Here is a 13,725-nt window from a genome sequence, read left to right on the forward strand (position 1 = left end):
TGTTATTACTGACATTGTGTCTGCAGGACGCTGACATCCTGATTTGCTCAGCGCATGTAGGGGTTAATGCCACTCGTACTTGCTTGATATGTGCTTTTAGATCCATGTGCTTATATGCACTGAACTGGGTGTGCGTACCTGGCAAGTGTCTTTAATGAGTGCGGCTGATACTATTCCATGCGCTAACACAAAGCCTATCAGGATTCTGGCATATACATTGGTTGATAGCCGAAATGGCTGAATGTGATTGGTTGCATTATAGTATATCTCTGGCAGTGTTCCCCCACTTTGACACACGCCTCTTTCTGAAGAAGCATTAGTGAAACGTGCGTCAAAGGTGGAAGGACGGGTGCCCCACACTCAGGTAAATGAATTTACGTCAGTTTGGTATATGCGCTTTAAAAACAATTGTATATCCTTGCTATTTAGCAAATATGGCTTCCTTCACAGGCACATTTTTATAAATCAAGTTGTACTACTAGACATTTATGTACGCCTGGTGACTGTGTATATTTGTACTTGCTATTCTGTATTTTGCATACTCCAATTAACACAATGGCGACTGGCCCTATGTATTGCAGCATGTGGCTATATTTGTGATTTTCTATGTGCTGCAAAGTTGATGGCAATCAAGCAACGTTGAGGAGCACTGAGAATATAAACTGCATATAGCTTGGCTGCAGGGTTGTGACTATAACTAGATGCATGCCTTCTGATTTATTATAATCATGCATGATTTTGAAGATAATAAATTTAAATTTAAATGGTAAATAAATATATTGAATTTATCTAAAAAGAGCATATCCATGTATATGTACCAGTATTTAAATATGCACGTCCACAATGCGATATAATAAATATAAAAATGCTTTTGCAACTCTATTGAGATAGTGGATGCACATGGTGTGAGCGCGCCGATGACAGCGCACCAATTTGATTATAAGATTAATAGGAATGATATACTATTCAATAACTGACCTATCCATGTGTATAAATTAAATCAATGAATTATGGGCATTAGACCTAAACGCATGGATAACGCAGTATTTATATGGTTACAACAAAAATAAAAAATAAAAAATATCATCTGATGCGCTGCCGTCTGTGCCTCTGTCTACGTGCAAGCTATGACAATTTATGCTGTCAGGTGAATAGAATTGCTATGACCCTGGCTGAGTGCTACATATAATTAAAACAAAAGTTGCAGCATACTGCAGCTGTATAACTTCAATGTCTGGGTAATAAAATCGATCCTAGACTAAGTATAATTTGTTGGTAATTTAGCAACGTGGAGGTGCATTGGGAATATGAACTATATATAACTGGTGCTGCAATGTTATGATTATAACTACACATATGCTCTTTAATTCATTAAAATCATGCATGTTTTTGGAGATATTATGGGTTAAATTTAAATTAATACATTGAATAGGAAAAAAATATATATCCGCAAGTATACATATGCACTAAGTGTTTAATGATGCAAAAAAATTCTTTCTTGGGTTAGTAGATGCACATGATGTGAGTGCACTGATGACAGCGCATCGATCTGAGTATAAGTTTAATATGAATGACACACTACTTATTAATTGATTTATCCATGCGTGTGAATTTAATCTGCGAATTGTAGGCACTTGACCTAAACGCATGGATAATGCAGTGTCTATATAGCTATAACAATACCAAAAAAACCATCATTTGATGCGCTGCCGTCCGTGCCTCTACCCATGTGCTAGTCATGACTACTTATGATGTCAGATGAATGGAATTAGTTTGACCCTGTTAGAGTGCTATATAGAATTGAAATAAGATTAGCAGTATACAGCAGTCATATTGTACTAACATCTAGGCAACAATAGCGATCCTAGATTAATCATAATTGATAGGATGTACAAATAAGAGATAAAAAATCAGTGTCTTTGACATTATATCTGACGATCAACACTGATGTGTGTATTTAATAGGGGCTTATAACCGTCCTTCAACATGGTGTGTCTCCCTGTTGAATTTTAATATTTGTATATTTGACTATTCAATAAAGTTTGGGTTTTATCCTAAAAGAAGTTACGGAATTTATTAATATGCATATATACACTCTTTGTGTCTCCTGATTTGACATCTGGTGACAATGTTGTAAGCTCCTAATATACCTGACCCTGACTGATGCAATATCCTGTTAGGGAGTGCAGGGCCATTAAGAGGAAGTCAGTGACCGCGCGCGCGCCCTAATGCACATGTGTGACGCCCGGGTGCCGGAGGCCAGAGCAGGGAGCGGTGCCGGGGAGGACGTGTGGCTGGAGGCAGGGGACCCGGGGACAGGAGCGGTGAGTGAGAAACGACGTCGGGACCCGGGGAGTGTGACAGTAGGAATCCTAAAAGTCAAAAGTGTCCTTTTAACAAGCCTTTTCATATGACCTAGGATTTATGCCAGGTCAGAACATCAATTTGCAGACACGGTGTTTCGGGAAGATTGTCCCTCGTCAGTGAAAAGTATGAGATCTAATCTGGCTGTATGATAAGCTATAATGTGGTCTAAGAGGACAACCTTTCTCCCTGCGGAGACAAACCAATCTGGCTGCCAGTGGTGAGAAGTCTTAAAGCTGCAATGCTCCTCTGGGTAATATTCAATTTGTCTCTTCAGGGACAAACTCAAGTGCCACCTATTGGAAGTAGCTATCCTAAAAGTCAAAATGTGTGCAAATTGAGTTTCTGATCTGGCATAAATCCTCATATGAAAAGGCTCGTTGGAGAGCCACTTTTGACTTTTAGGATTGCTACTTCCAATAGGTGGCACTAGAGTTCGTCTCCTTCCTCCCTGAAGAGATAATTTCAATATTACGCAGAGGGGCATTGCAGCTTTAAGACTCCTCACCACTGACAGCTAGATTGGCTTGTCTGCCAAAAGAAAGAAATACTTTCCGATAGTGCAGCCTATTGGATAGCTATCCTGATCGTTAATGATTAGGGATATTAACCAACCTTGAAACCAATCTCGAGTCAGCTACCTTGGGGTGGTACTTGCCTTAGTTGTGCACAGTTTTGATTTTGTGGTATCATGGTATGTACGACACACTTTGAATTTAGGTAATTATATATAGCTTCATAGTTATATAGGCTGAAAAAAAATACTTTGGTCTATCATGTTCAGCCTTTCTCCACCAATTGTACATTCTCCGAAATCAGGAAACCAGGGAACCAGACATCCTTCATTTGGTAGCGTTATTAGAGCAGAAAAATTGCAAAGTTTCCACCGTGAAGGGCCTTTATCAAACCATAGAAAAAGAGATAACTGTTAGGATTCAGTGACCCAGGAGGATCAGAAAAAGGAAAAAAATTAGGAAACCCAGAATGTACCAGAGTGGTTGGAATCTCAGCGAACTGCAGACTTACCACTAACACACAACTAGAAGTACCTGTGGGACGAGCCTACGATGACCTGGTCGCCTCGACACAGCCGGAAAACTAATTATTCCTACAGAGAGAAATACAGGAAAGGCTAATCTGCCTCGGAGCAGTCCCCAAAGATATAGATAGCCCCCCACATAAAAGATTACGGTGATGTAGGAAAACACAATACACAGGTAGAAAACATTCAGCAAAGATGAGACCAAAACTATCTGCAGCCATGCTATACCCTAGAAAAAGAACCAACATGCCTGATATGGAAAAATACTGAGCCCACATGGACTCTCCCCCACTATATCAGTAGTCTGGTGTTACAGGGATCCAAACAAAACACTAATATAGTGGAGGGACTGAAATTAGAACCAAGCATGACAAAACAAAATACATAGCAGAATATGGAGTAAGGTACGCAGACATTCCCAGCAAGGAATGATCAACTCCACCCATAACTCCACAGAGGCAAAATAGGAATAAGCCTTAGTAACTAAACAGAAAAACAACAAGAAGGTGAAAACCTCCAGCGGAAGTACAAGGACCAAACTTATCTGAAAGGAGTTCTGGTAGACATAGAAGGAAGGGCTGGCTTCAGAATGTCCTTAGCACACAGGAGACAACATTGAGCACTGGCCAGGAACAAGAGAACACTACTCAGTTATATAGGCCCAGTCAGAAGAACCTGATTGCCAATCATCCCCAGCTGTCTGGTTTCTATTCAGCAAGCAAACTTCACTACCAGCACTGACAACAAGAGGGAGCCCCAAACTAGAACCTAGTCCAAATGTAATCACAACAGATATCCATATCTCTTTTTCTATGGCTTGGTAAAGGCCCTACGTGGCCAAAACATTCAAAAACTTGTGAACAAGAAGGGGTATTTATCATGTTTTTTTTAAGTAAAACTACTGTACCACAGTTGTGAAAAAGTATACAGTTTTTATTATTACAAAAAGTGCAAATATCAAAAATCACATGTGATGACAGTTAGTAGTTAGACATACATAGTTAAAATCCAATTAGATGAGACAGAGAGAGAAAAAAAGGTCCCAGGGAGGGAGACAGACTACCCCTTAACTAAAACTGGTAAGAAAGTAGTATTTCTATATCCAGGGGGGCATATAAGTAACCAAAAGATATCAATAGTATACCCCCTGGGCTAGTGGAGTGATGGAATGTCCATACATTAAACAGTAACCAACAGGATAAGGTCCAGATCAGGGCCTGAATACACCAGTATGTAACACCACCAGAATAATCTCAGAGGACAAAAAAAAAAAAGTCATATAGTGATGGGTAAAATGGCACCTGAAGGACCTACCTGTGGTATGTATAGCACCCAGAAAGGGAGTCTGTCAGCCTCACATGTGGACCCGGTCCCGACACGTGTTTTGCATGTGCTTCAATGGGAGACCGGTCGGGACATGCGAAACACGTGTCGGGACCGGGTCCACATGTGAGGCTGACAGACTCCCTTTCTGGGTGCTATACATACCACAGGTAGGTCCTTCAGGTGCCATTTTACCCATCACTATATGACTTTTTTTTTTTTTGTCCTCTGAGATTATTCTGGTGGTGTTACATACTGGTGTATTCAGGCCCTGATCTGGACCTTATCCTGTTGGTTACTGTTTAATGTATGGACATTCCATCACTCCACTAGCCCAGGGGGTATACTATTGATATCTTTTGGTTACTTATATGCCCCCCCTGGATATAGTAATACTACTTTCTTACCAGTTTTAGTTAAGGGGTAGTCTGTCTCCCTCCCTGGGACCTTTTTTTCTCTCTCTGTCTCATCTAATTGGATTTTAACTATGTATGTCTAACTACTAACTGTCATCACATGTGATTTTTGATATTTGCACTTTTTGTAATAATAAAAACTGTATACTTTTTCACAACTGTGGTACAGTAGTTTTACTTAAAAAAAACATGATAAATACCCCTTCTTGTTCACAAGTTTTTGTATGTATTCTATGGGGTCCATGTACAGTCAGGGCCAGAAATATTTGGACAGTGACACACGTTTTGTTATTTTAGCTGTTTACAAAAACATGTTCAGAAATACAATTCTATATATAATATGGGCTGAAAGTGCACACTCCCAGCTGCAATATGAGAGTTTTCACATCCAAATCGGAGAAAGGGTTTAGGAATCATAGCTCTGTAATGCATAGCCTCCTCTTTTTCAAGGGACCAAAAGTAATTGGACAAGGGACTCTAAGGGCTGCAATTAACTCTGAAGGCGTCTCCCTCGTTAACCTGTAATCAATGAAGTAGTTAAAAGGTCTGGGGTTGATTTCAGGTGTGTGGTTTTGCATTTGGAAGTTGTTGCTGTGACCAGACAACATGCGGTCTAAGGAACTCTCAATTGAGATGAAGAAAATAGCAATCAGAGGTTAAAATTTAACTTTTAATCTAGTATTAAAATCCTTTTAGACTAAAACATTAACCCAAAGTTCTCTGGATTGCTGTCGTTAAACAGTCCTCACAGCCCCAGAGAACCTATGATATAACAAACCAATCAAAAAAACACAACAAACACAAAACAAAATTGAGTATGATGGTTAACACTCCAAAAAGGACAGTGGTCCAATATGAGTATATAAAAAATCATCAAAAACAACTCAATATAATAAACATATAGTGCAAGGTAATCCTCAAAGAGGAATTTACCAATTCAAAATTTATAGAATGAGTTAGGATTGATCTCACCCATTCTTGCAGCTTGGGGTGCAGAAGGCTTCCTCTATATGGGTCCACACAGCGTCAGCTGGCCCTATACTGACCCTAGAAGACCTTCATAATGTCTAACACCCCAAAGCTTCTGCTCTTACAAGAACAGACCACATCTAGTCCTCTCTTGTGCCCCTACAATATTCCTGGCCCTCGTCCAGACGCGTTTCATCAATTCCGACTCATCAGGGGACTTCAGTATTGCATTTAGAGGTAACAGGTCCTACACCCAGACTCACATAGGAGCTGATGCAGGCACAGAAGAGAGTATATATATATAGCAGAGCCAATCATGAATTGCACTTAATCAGAAACTCACCAATGGCCAGTTTCATCCCCAGGTGTTCATGTTCAGTCATTATTTTCACTTTCCAATATACAACGCCACGCTATATGTATAGAGGCACATGGTGGCTCAGTGCAGCGTGCGTTCCATAGTAAAACATGTATATCCGGTGTGTACATCACATCCGGAATCATTCCGGATGCCTTTCACCGACAGCCAATCGGAATGCGCCATACTGGCGCGCCTCTCAGCCAATCGCATTCATCCACACATAGGTATTAGGGGCGTGTTTGCACTGCCCAAGACACACTGCGCAGGCTCCTCCTGTGGAACGCATACATCCGCGTTCCACACAGAGGTCACCGGATGTATGAATCGCGTCACATCCGGTTTATCCGGGCAGCGCGTCACAGGGCACCGCTCCTATACAGGAACTATCACAGATGGGGGCGTGTTTGCTACCACGTGACGTGTCCCACATAGACGCAGCTCTCCGATACCTAGCGCAGCTCCCTACAAGGAGTACACAAACCAGCGCTCCACATCACGTAGCTAAAATTCAATACCAGGTGTTATCTTAGTCCACCCCCGTAAGTTATAGTACCATTAGGTCACCATATATACCGAACATAACAGGTTATGCTGTACAGTTACTATAACCCAGGATCTCCCTAGGTTAAAATCACTAATGGGAGATAGTATAGCATATATTTGCCCTCATATACACCAAAGGTACATATACTGTGCACAATCTAACTACGGGAATGCCTATTTCTCCAACCCTCTCCCTTCCAATGTCATAACACCAGGGGGGGGGGGGATAAAAACATCACTAATGATTATTAGAAGTAGCTACTTTCTTATATGCATGTCAGTGGACCCATGCTGCCAGTTCTAGGAGGCTACAAAAAACAATTATGCAAAACATCATACGGTGCATATAATGTTCTACTGGATTGGAAAGGATGTTAACATGTACTCAATCATATGACTGATAATGGTGGAAAATAATGGGGGAAGGTGTGCTGTGACATCTATGTGTTACAATTGACTTTCGCTGTACATCATTAATATAGTTCAATCAAGGCCCAAACCCAGCAGTAGCACATAGATTGAGTTCTAGATAGGGAGACGGAACAAGCCATCAATCCCAAACCATAGGGTTACAAAATCTTTATTCATTATTATAGGTTATCTTTGGCAGTTGTCCATCTGGACCTATATGAAACTGGCGAATTGCAAATGTTCATTTAATCCTTGCGGAGATACAGTACCCAGGGTAAATATCCATTTCGTCTCTCTCTGAAGCACTTTTTGATCCCAATTTCCTCCCCTTTTAGGTCTCGGAATCAAATCAATGCCAACAAATCGTATCGCCGAGGGGTCACCACCATGTTTGGCCCAGACATGTCTGGCCAACGGTTTGTCTTTCTGGTGCTCAATGTCACCGAGGTGATCCCCTATTCGACGTCTGAATTCACGGATAGTTTTTCCCACGTATTCAAGTCCGCAGGAACACGTGGCTTTATATATGACTCCCTGGGAGCGACAGTTGATGAAATGGCGGATTTCAAAACTTCTGTTGAGGACATTGCTCCTAAAATTTTTCCCAATCTCCATAAAGGGACATGCAATACACTTGGAGCATTTATAGCACCCTTTAATTTCTCTAGAAAGCCAGTTTGTTTCATGGCTCCTTTCAAAATGGCTATGTACTAGCCTATCGCCGAGAGATTTCCCTTTTTTGTATGTAATTAAGGGTCGGCGAGAAAGTGAAGGGCCTACATCTCTGTCCATCAACAATACAGGCCAATGTCGTTCAAGAATTTTACGAACCTCCGTAGCCCCATTATCAAATGTAGTAATGAATCGTGTGGTGTTCTCCTCATTAACGGGTTTCTGTCGGCTAGCTAAGAGTTCTGTTCGGGGAATATTCTTGGCTTCATGATACGCTTTTTTGAGGATCTCTTTAGGATAACCTCTTTCTCTAAATTTGTCACGAAGTGTCCTTGCCTGCATCTCGAATACACATTTGTCAGTGCAATTCCTCCGTATTCGGAGGTATTGGCCTTTTGGAATTCCTCTCCTCAGGTGGAAGGGATGACAACTTTCCCACCTGAGGAGGGAATTCGTAGCAGTGGGCTTGTGGTACGTTGATGTGGAGATTTCGCCCATGCTATTTTTTTGGATGAGAATATCCAGAAAAGGAAGAGTTTCTTCCTCTATGACATATGTAAATCTGAGATTGATGTCATTCCGATTTAGACCCGCTACATAGTTAACCAACTCCTCTCTTGGTCCATTCCATACGATCAGAATGTCATCTATGTAGCGGGTCCATACATCAAACTTACATGTCATCTCTCTTTCCTCTTCTACAAAGATCCGTGTCTCCTCCCACCAACCCAGGAATAAATTTGCGTATGCGGGAGCACAAGGGCTCCCCATAGCAGTACCCCTGAGTTGGTGGTGGATCCGCCCATCAAAAATAAACACGTTTCTTCTCAGACAAAAATCCAACAGTCTGAGAATGAAATTGTTGTGGTTAGAATATTGACAACCCCGTGAGTTCAAGAAGTATCGTACTGCTTCTAGGCCTCTATCGTGGGGTATCGAGGAATATAGGGCCTCCACATCGATACTTCCGAGGAGAGCCCCTTCACTAACCGAAATACCCTCTAATTTCCGTAAGAGGTCAGGGGTGTCTTTCACATATGAGGGCAGAGCTGTTACAAATGGTTTAAGGATCTTGTCAAGATATATACCACAGTTCTGGGTTAAGCTGTTAATCCCAGATACAATAGGTCTTCCTTTTAGTGGATGGAGACCTTTATGTATTTTAGGAAGGCAGTAAAATGTTGCCATCACTGCCTCCCTCTGATACATAAATTCATATTCAGTTTTATCAATTACTTGGGTCAATATTCCCTCATCCAAGATTTCTCTCAATTCTTCCAGGTAATGCTTAAGTGGATTTGAAGAGAGTTTTTCATATCCGGTTTCATCCTTTAGGATACTTTTACACATCTCCACATATTGGTCAACATCCATGACAGCCACATTGCCTCCCTTATCACAGGGTTTGATGACAATGTGGCTGTCACGTTCCAAGCTCCTCAACGTCTCCATCTCGGCCCTTGACAAATTATATTGTGTATGACAAGAGGACTGAGAGATGCTGCACAATTCCCGAGTCACTAGCTCCTCAAATATATCAATGGCCGATTGATCACCCGCCGGGGGAGGAAATTTTGTGCTCTTACATTTGAGGTCAGTAAAGGGTCCCTGGCCATGAAGGTTGGGATCAACAGCACCTATACTGTCCAACAATCTAATGTCAGGCAACAGGTCCGTAGGGATATCTAATTCCTGGCATAATTTCGCATCCTGTCGTAAGTAATGCTTCTTCCATCTTATTTTGCGCAGGAACAGATTTAAATCCTTTACAGATTCAAATATATCAAAATTTGAGGTGGGCACAAACGAGAGACCTTTTTTGAGCAGATCCATCTCAGCAGAGCTCAAAACCTTTTTTGACAAATTAATAACCTGAATATTAGAGGTTACTTTGGGAATTGCTGAAACCGGCTCCTGAGGGGGTATGGTTCTAAAAAAGGATTAGGTGATACGTTGCCTGTCCTCTCTCTAGATTTTTGACCCTTCCTTCCCCTTCCTCTGCCTCTGTTTCTACTGTTTCTTTGTCGTATGTAGCCTTCACCGTCTGAAAAATCAGTATCTGTAGATGACGGTTCAGCCTCAGTTATTTGGCCACCAGTCTGGTTTATGGTTAATTGGTATGCCCGATTGTCTTTGAAGTCCGCAAAGTCTCTCAGATATTGTTTGTGCTTTCTCTCTTTCAATCTGTATTGAAATCGTTCTAAGGGGTGCTTCACACACAGCGAGCTCGCTGCCGAGATCGCTGCTGAGTCACGGTTTTTGTGACGCAGCAGTGACCTCATTAGCGATCTCGCTGTGTGTGACAATGAGCAGCGATCTGGCCCCTGCTGCGAGATCGCTGCTCGTTACACACAGCCCTGGTTCGTTTTCTTCAAAGCCGCTCTCCTGCTGTGACACACAGATCGCTGTGTGTGACAGCAAGAGAGCGACAAATGAAGCGAGCAGGGAGCAGGAGCCGGCGTCTGACAGCTGAGGTAAGCTGTATCCAAGATAAACATCGGGTAACCAAGGTGGTTACCCGATATTTACCTTAGTTACCAGCATCTGCAGCTCTCACGCTGCCTGTGCTGCCGGCTCCGGCTCTCTGCACATGTAGCTGCTGTACACATCGGGTTAATTAACCCGATGTGTACAGCAGCTAGGAGAGCAAGGAGCCAGCGCTAAGCAGTGTGCGCGGCTCCCTGCTCTCTGCACATGTAGCTGCATTACACATCGGGTTAATTAACCCGATGTGTACTGTAGCTATGGTAGGAGAGCAAGGAGCCAGCGCTCAGTGTGCGCGGCTCCCTGCTCCCTGCACACACAGCTGTGCGCTGGTAACTAATGTAAACATCGGGTAACCATACCCGATGTTTACCTTAGTTACCAGTTTCCGCAGCTTCCAGACGGCAGCTCCGTGCAAGCGCAGCGTCGCTTGCACGTCGCTGCTGGCTGGGGGCTGTTCAGTGGTCGCTGGTGAGATCTGCCTGTTTGACAGCTCACCAGCGACCATGTAGCGATGCAGCAGCGATCCTGACCAGGTCAGATCGCTGGTCGGATCGCTGCTGCATCGCTAAGTGTGAAGGTACCTTAATTCATCTTTTAGTTTATTCTCTTTAGTGACAAAATCCGGTTCGCCTGAAAATTTTTTGGTGGTGTCTATACTTTCTTTTAGTTTGTCATCCAAAAGGGAGAGGGTTGCCTGTTCCTCAGTCAGCATTAACTGCATCAGGCGCATAGAGCTGTTAGTCGCTTCCCTCTCCCAGTTGGTCACAAAATCTGGGTTTCTATATCTTGATCCTGCTGTAAGATGGATCCTGAGGCCTCTCGGCACAATGGCCGCCTTTATATAGCTCTCAAGGCTTTTAACCTCCCACCATGAAACGATTTGGTCTTTATAAACTTGTGTCAATTCCTTAAATGCCGCTCCATAAGAGGGAGTATATTTCTTTTGGACAAAACCTTGGTCAGAGAACACTTGCTGTGCTTCAGCCAACCATTCATTTGTATTTAGTCCAGTGGACAAAAAACCTGCCATACCTAGTTTAGTTATATATCAATTCAGCAACTCCTGATGTAGGAGAATAGACCTCTTCAAATTTAAAGAAAATAGCAATCAGAGGTTAAAATTTAACTTTTAATCTAGTATTAAAATCCTTTTAGACTAAAACATTAACCCAAAGTTCTCTGGATTGCTGTCGTTAAACAGTCCTCACAGCCCCAGAGAACCTATGATATAACAAACCAATCAAAAAAAGACAACAAACACAAAACAAAATTGAGTATGATGGTTAACACTCCAAAAAGGACAGTGGTCCAATATGAGTATATAAAAAATCATCAAAAACAACTCAATATAATAAACATATAGTGCACGGTAATCCTCAAAGAGGAATTTACCAATTCAAAATTTATAGAATGAGTTAGGATTGATCTCACCCATTCTTGCAGCTTGGGGTGCAGAAGGCTTCCTCTATATGGGTCCACACAGCGTCAGCTGGCCCTATACTGACCCTAGAAGACCTTCATAATGTCTAACACCCCAAAGCTTCTGCTCTTACAAGAACAGACCACATCTAGTCCTCTCTTGTGCCCCTACAATATTCCTGGCCCTCGTCCCGACGCGTTTCATCAATTCCGACTCATCAGGGGACTTCAGTATTGCATTTAGAGGTAACAGGTCCTACACCCAGACTCACATAGGAGCTGATGCAGGCACAGAAGAGAGTATATATATATAGCAGAGCCAATCATGAATTGCACTTAATCAGAAACTCACCAATGGCCAGTTTCATCCCCAGGTGATTTTGTAACCCTATGGTTTGGGATTGATGGCTTGTTCCGTCTCCCTATCTAGAACTCAATCTATGTGCTACTGCTGGGTTTGGGCCTTGATTGAACTATATTAATGATGTACAGCGAAAGTCAATTGTAACACATAGATGTCACAGCACACCTTCCCCCATTATTTTCCACCATTATCAGTCATATGATTGAGTACATGTTAACATCCTTTCCAATCCAGTAGAACATTATATGCACCGTATGATGTTTTGCATAATTGTTTTTTGTAGCCTCCTAGAACTGGCAGCATGGGTCCACTGACATGCATATAAGAAAGTAGCTACTTCTAATAATCATTAGTGATGTTTTTATCCCCCCCCCCCTGGTGTTATGACATTGGAAGGGAGAGGGTTGGAGAAATAGGCATTCCCGTAGTTAGATTGTGCACAGTATATGTACCTTTGGTGTATATGAGGGCAAATATATGCTATACTATCTCCCATTAGTGATTTTAACCTAGGGAGATCCTGGGTTATAGTAACTGTACAGCATAACCTGTTATGTTCGGTATATATGGTGACCTAATGGTACTATAACTTACGGGGGTGGACTAAGATAACACCTGGTATTGAATTTTAGCTACGTGATGTGGAGCGCTGGTTTGTGTACTCCTTGTAGGGAGCTGCGCTAGGTATCGGAGAGCTGCGTCTATGTGGGACACGTCACGTGGTAGCAAACACGCCCCCATCTGTGATAGTTCCTGTATAGGAGCGGTGCCCTGTGACGCGCTGCCCGGATAAACCGGATGTGACGCGATTCATACATCCGGTGACCTCTGTGTGGAACGCGGATGTATGCGTTCCACAGGAGGAGCCTGCGCAGTGTGTCTTGGGCAGTGCAAACACGCCCCTAATACCTATGTGTGGATGAATGCGATTGGCTGAGAGGCGCGCCAGTATGGCGCATTCCGATTGGCTGTCGGTGAAAGGCATCCGGAATGATTCTGGATGTGATGTACACACCGGATATACATGTTTTACTATGGAACGCATGCTGCACTGAGCCACCATCAACTGAAGTCCAGAACACTCTCAGTGAAGTAGGTGTATCTGTCTCTAAGTCAACAGTAAAGAGAAGACTCCATGAAAGTAAATACAAAGGGTTCACATCTAGATGCAAACCATTCATCAATTCCAAAAATAGACAGGCCAGAGTTAAATTTGCTGAAAAACACCTCATGAAGCCAGCTCAGTTCTGGAAAAGTATTCTATGGACAGATGAGACAAAGATCAACCTGTACCAGAATGATGGGAAGAAAAAAGTTTGGAGAAGAAAGGGAACGGCACATGATCCAAGGCACA

At 42.5% G+C, this 13,725-nt stretch overlaps 1 long non-coding RNA gene across 1 annotated transcript in view; it reads left to right on the plus strand.

The window, feature by feature from the left end:
* The first annotated feature begins 270 nt into the window (after positions 1-270).
* Positions 271-13,725, plus strand: part of LOC142255987 (uncharacterized) — a 61,902-nt gene continuing 48,447 nt past the window's right edge. The window contains exon 1 of the long non-coding RNA XR_012727465.1: positions 271-364. This is a non-coding gene — a long non-coding RNA (uncharacterized LOC142255987). The remainder of the gene's footprint in view (positions 365-13,725) is intronic.

Source organism: Anomaloglossus baeobatrachus, chromosome 11 (assembly GCF_048569485.1).
Source record: "Anomaloglossus baeobatrachus isolate aAnoBae1 chromosome 11, aAnoBae1.hap1, whole genome shotgun sequence".
Taxonomy (NCBI): domain Eukaryota; kingdom Metazoa; phylum Chordata; class Amphibia; order Anura; family Aromobatidae; genus Anomaloglossus; species Anomaloglossus baeobatrachus.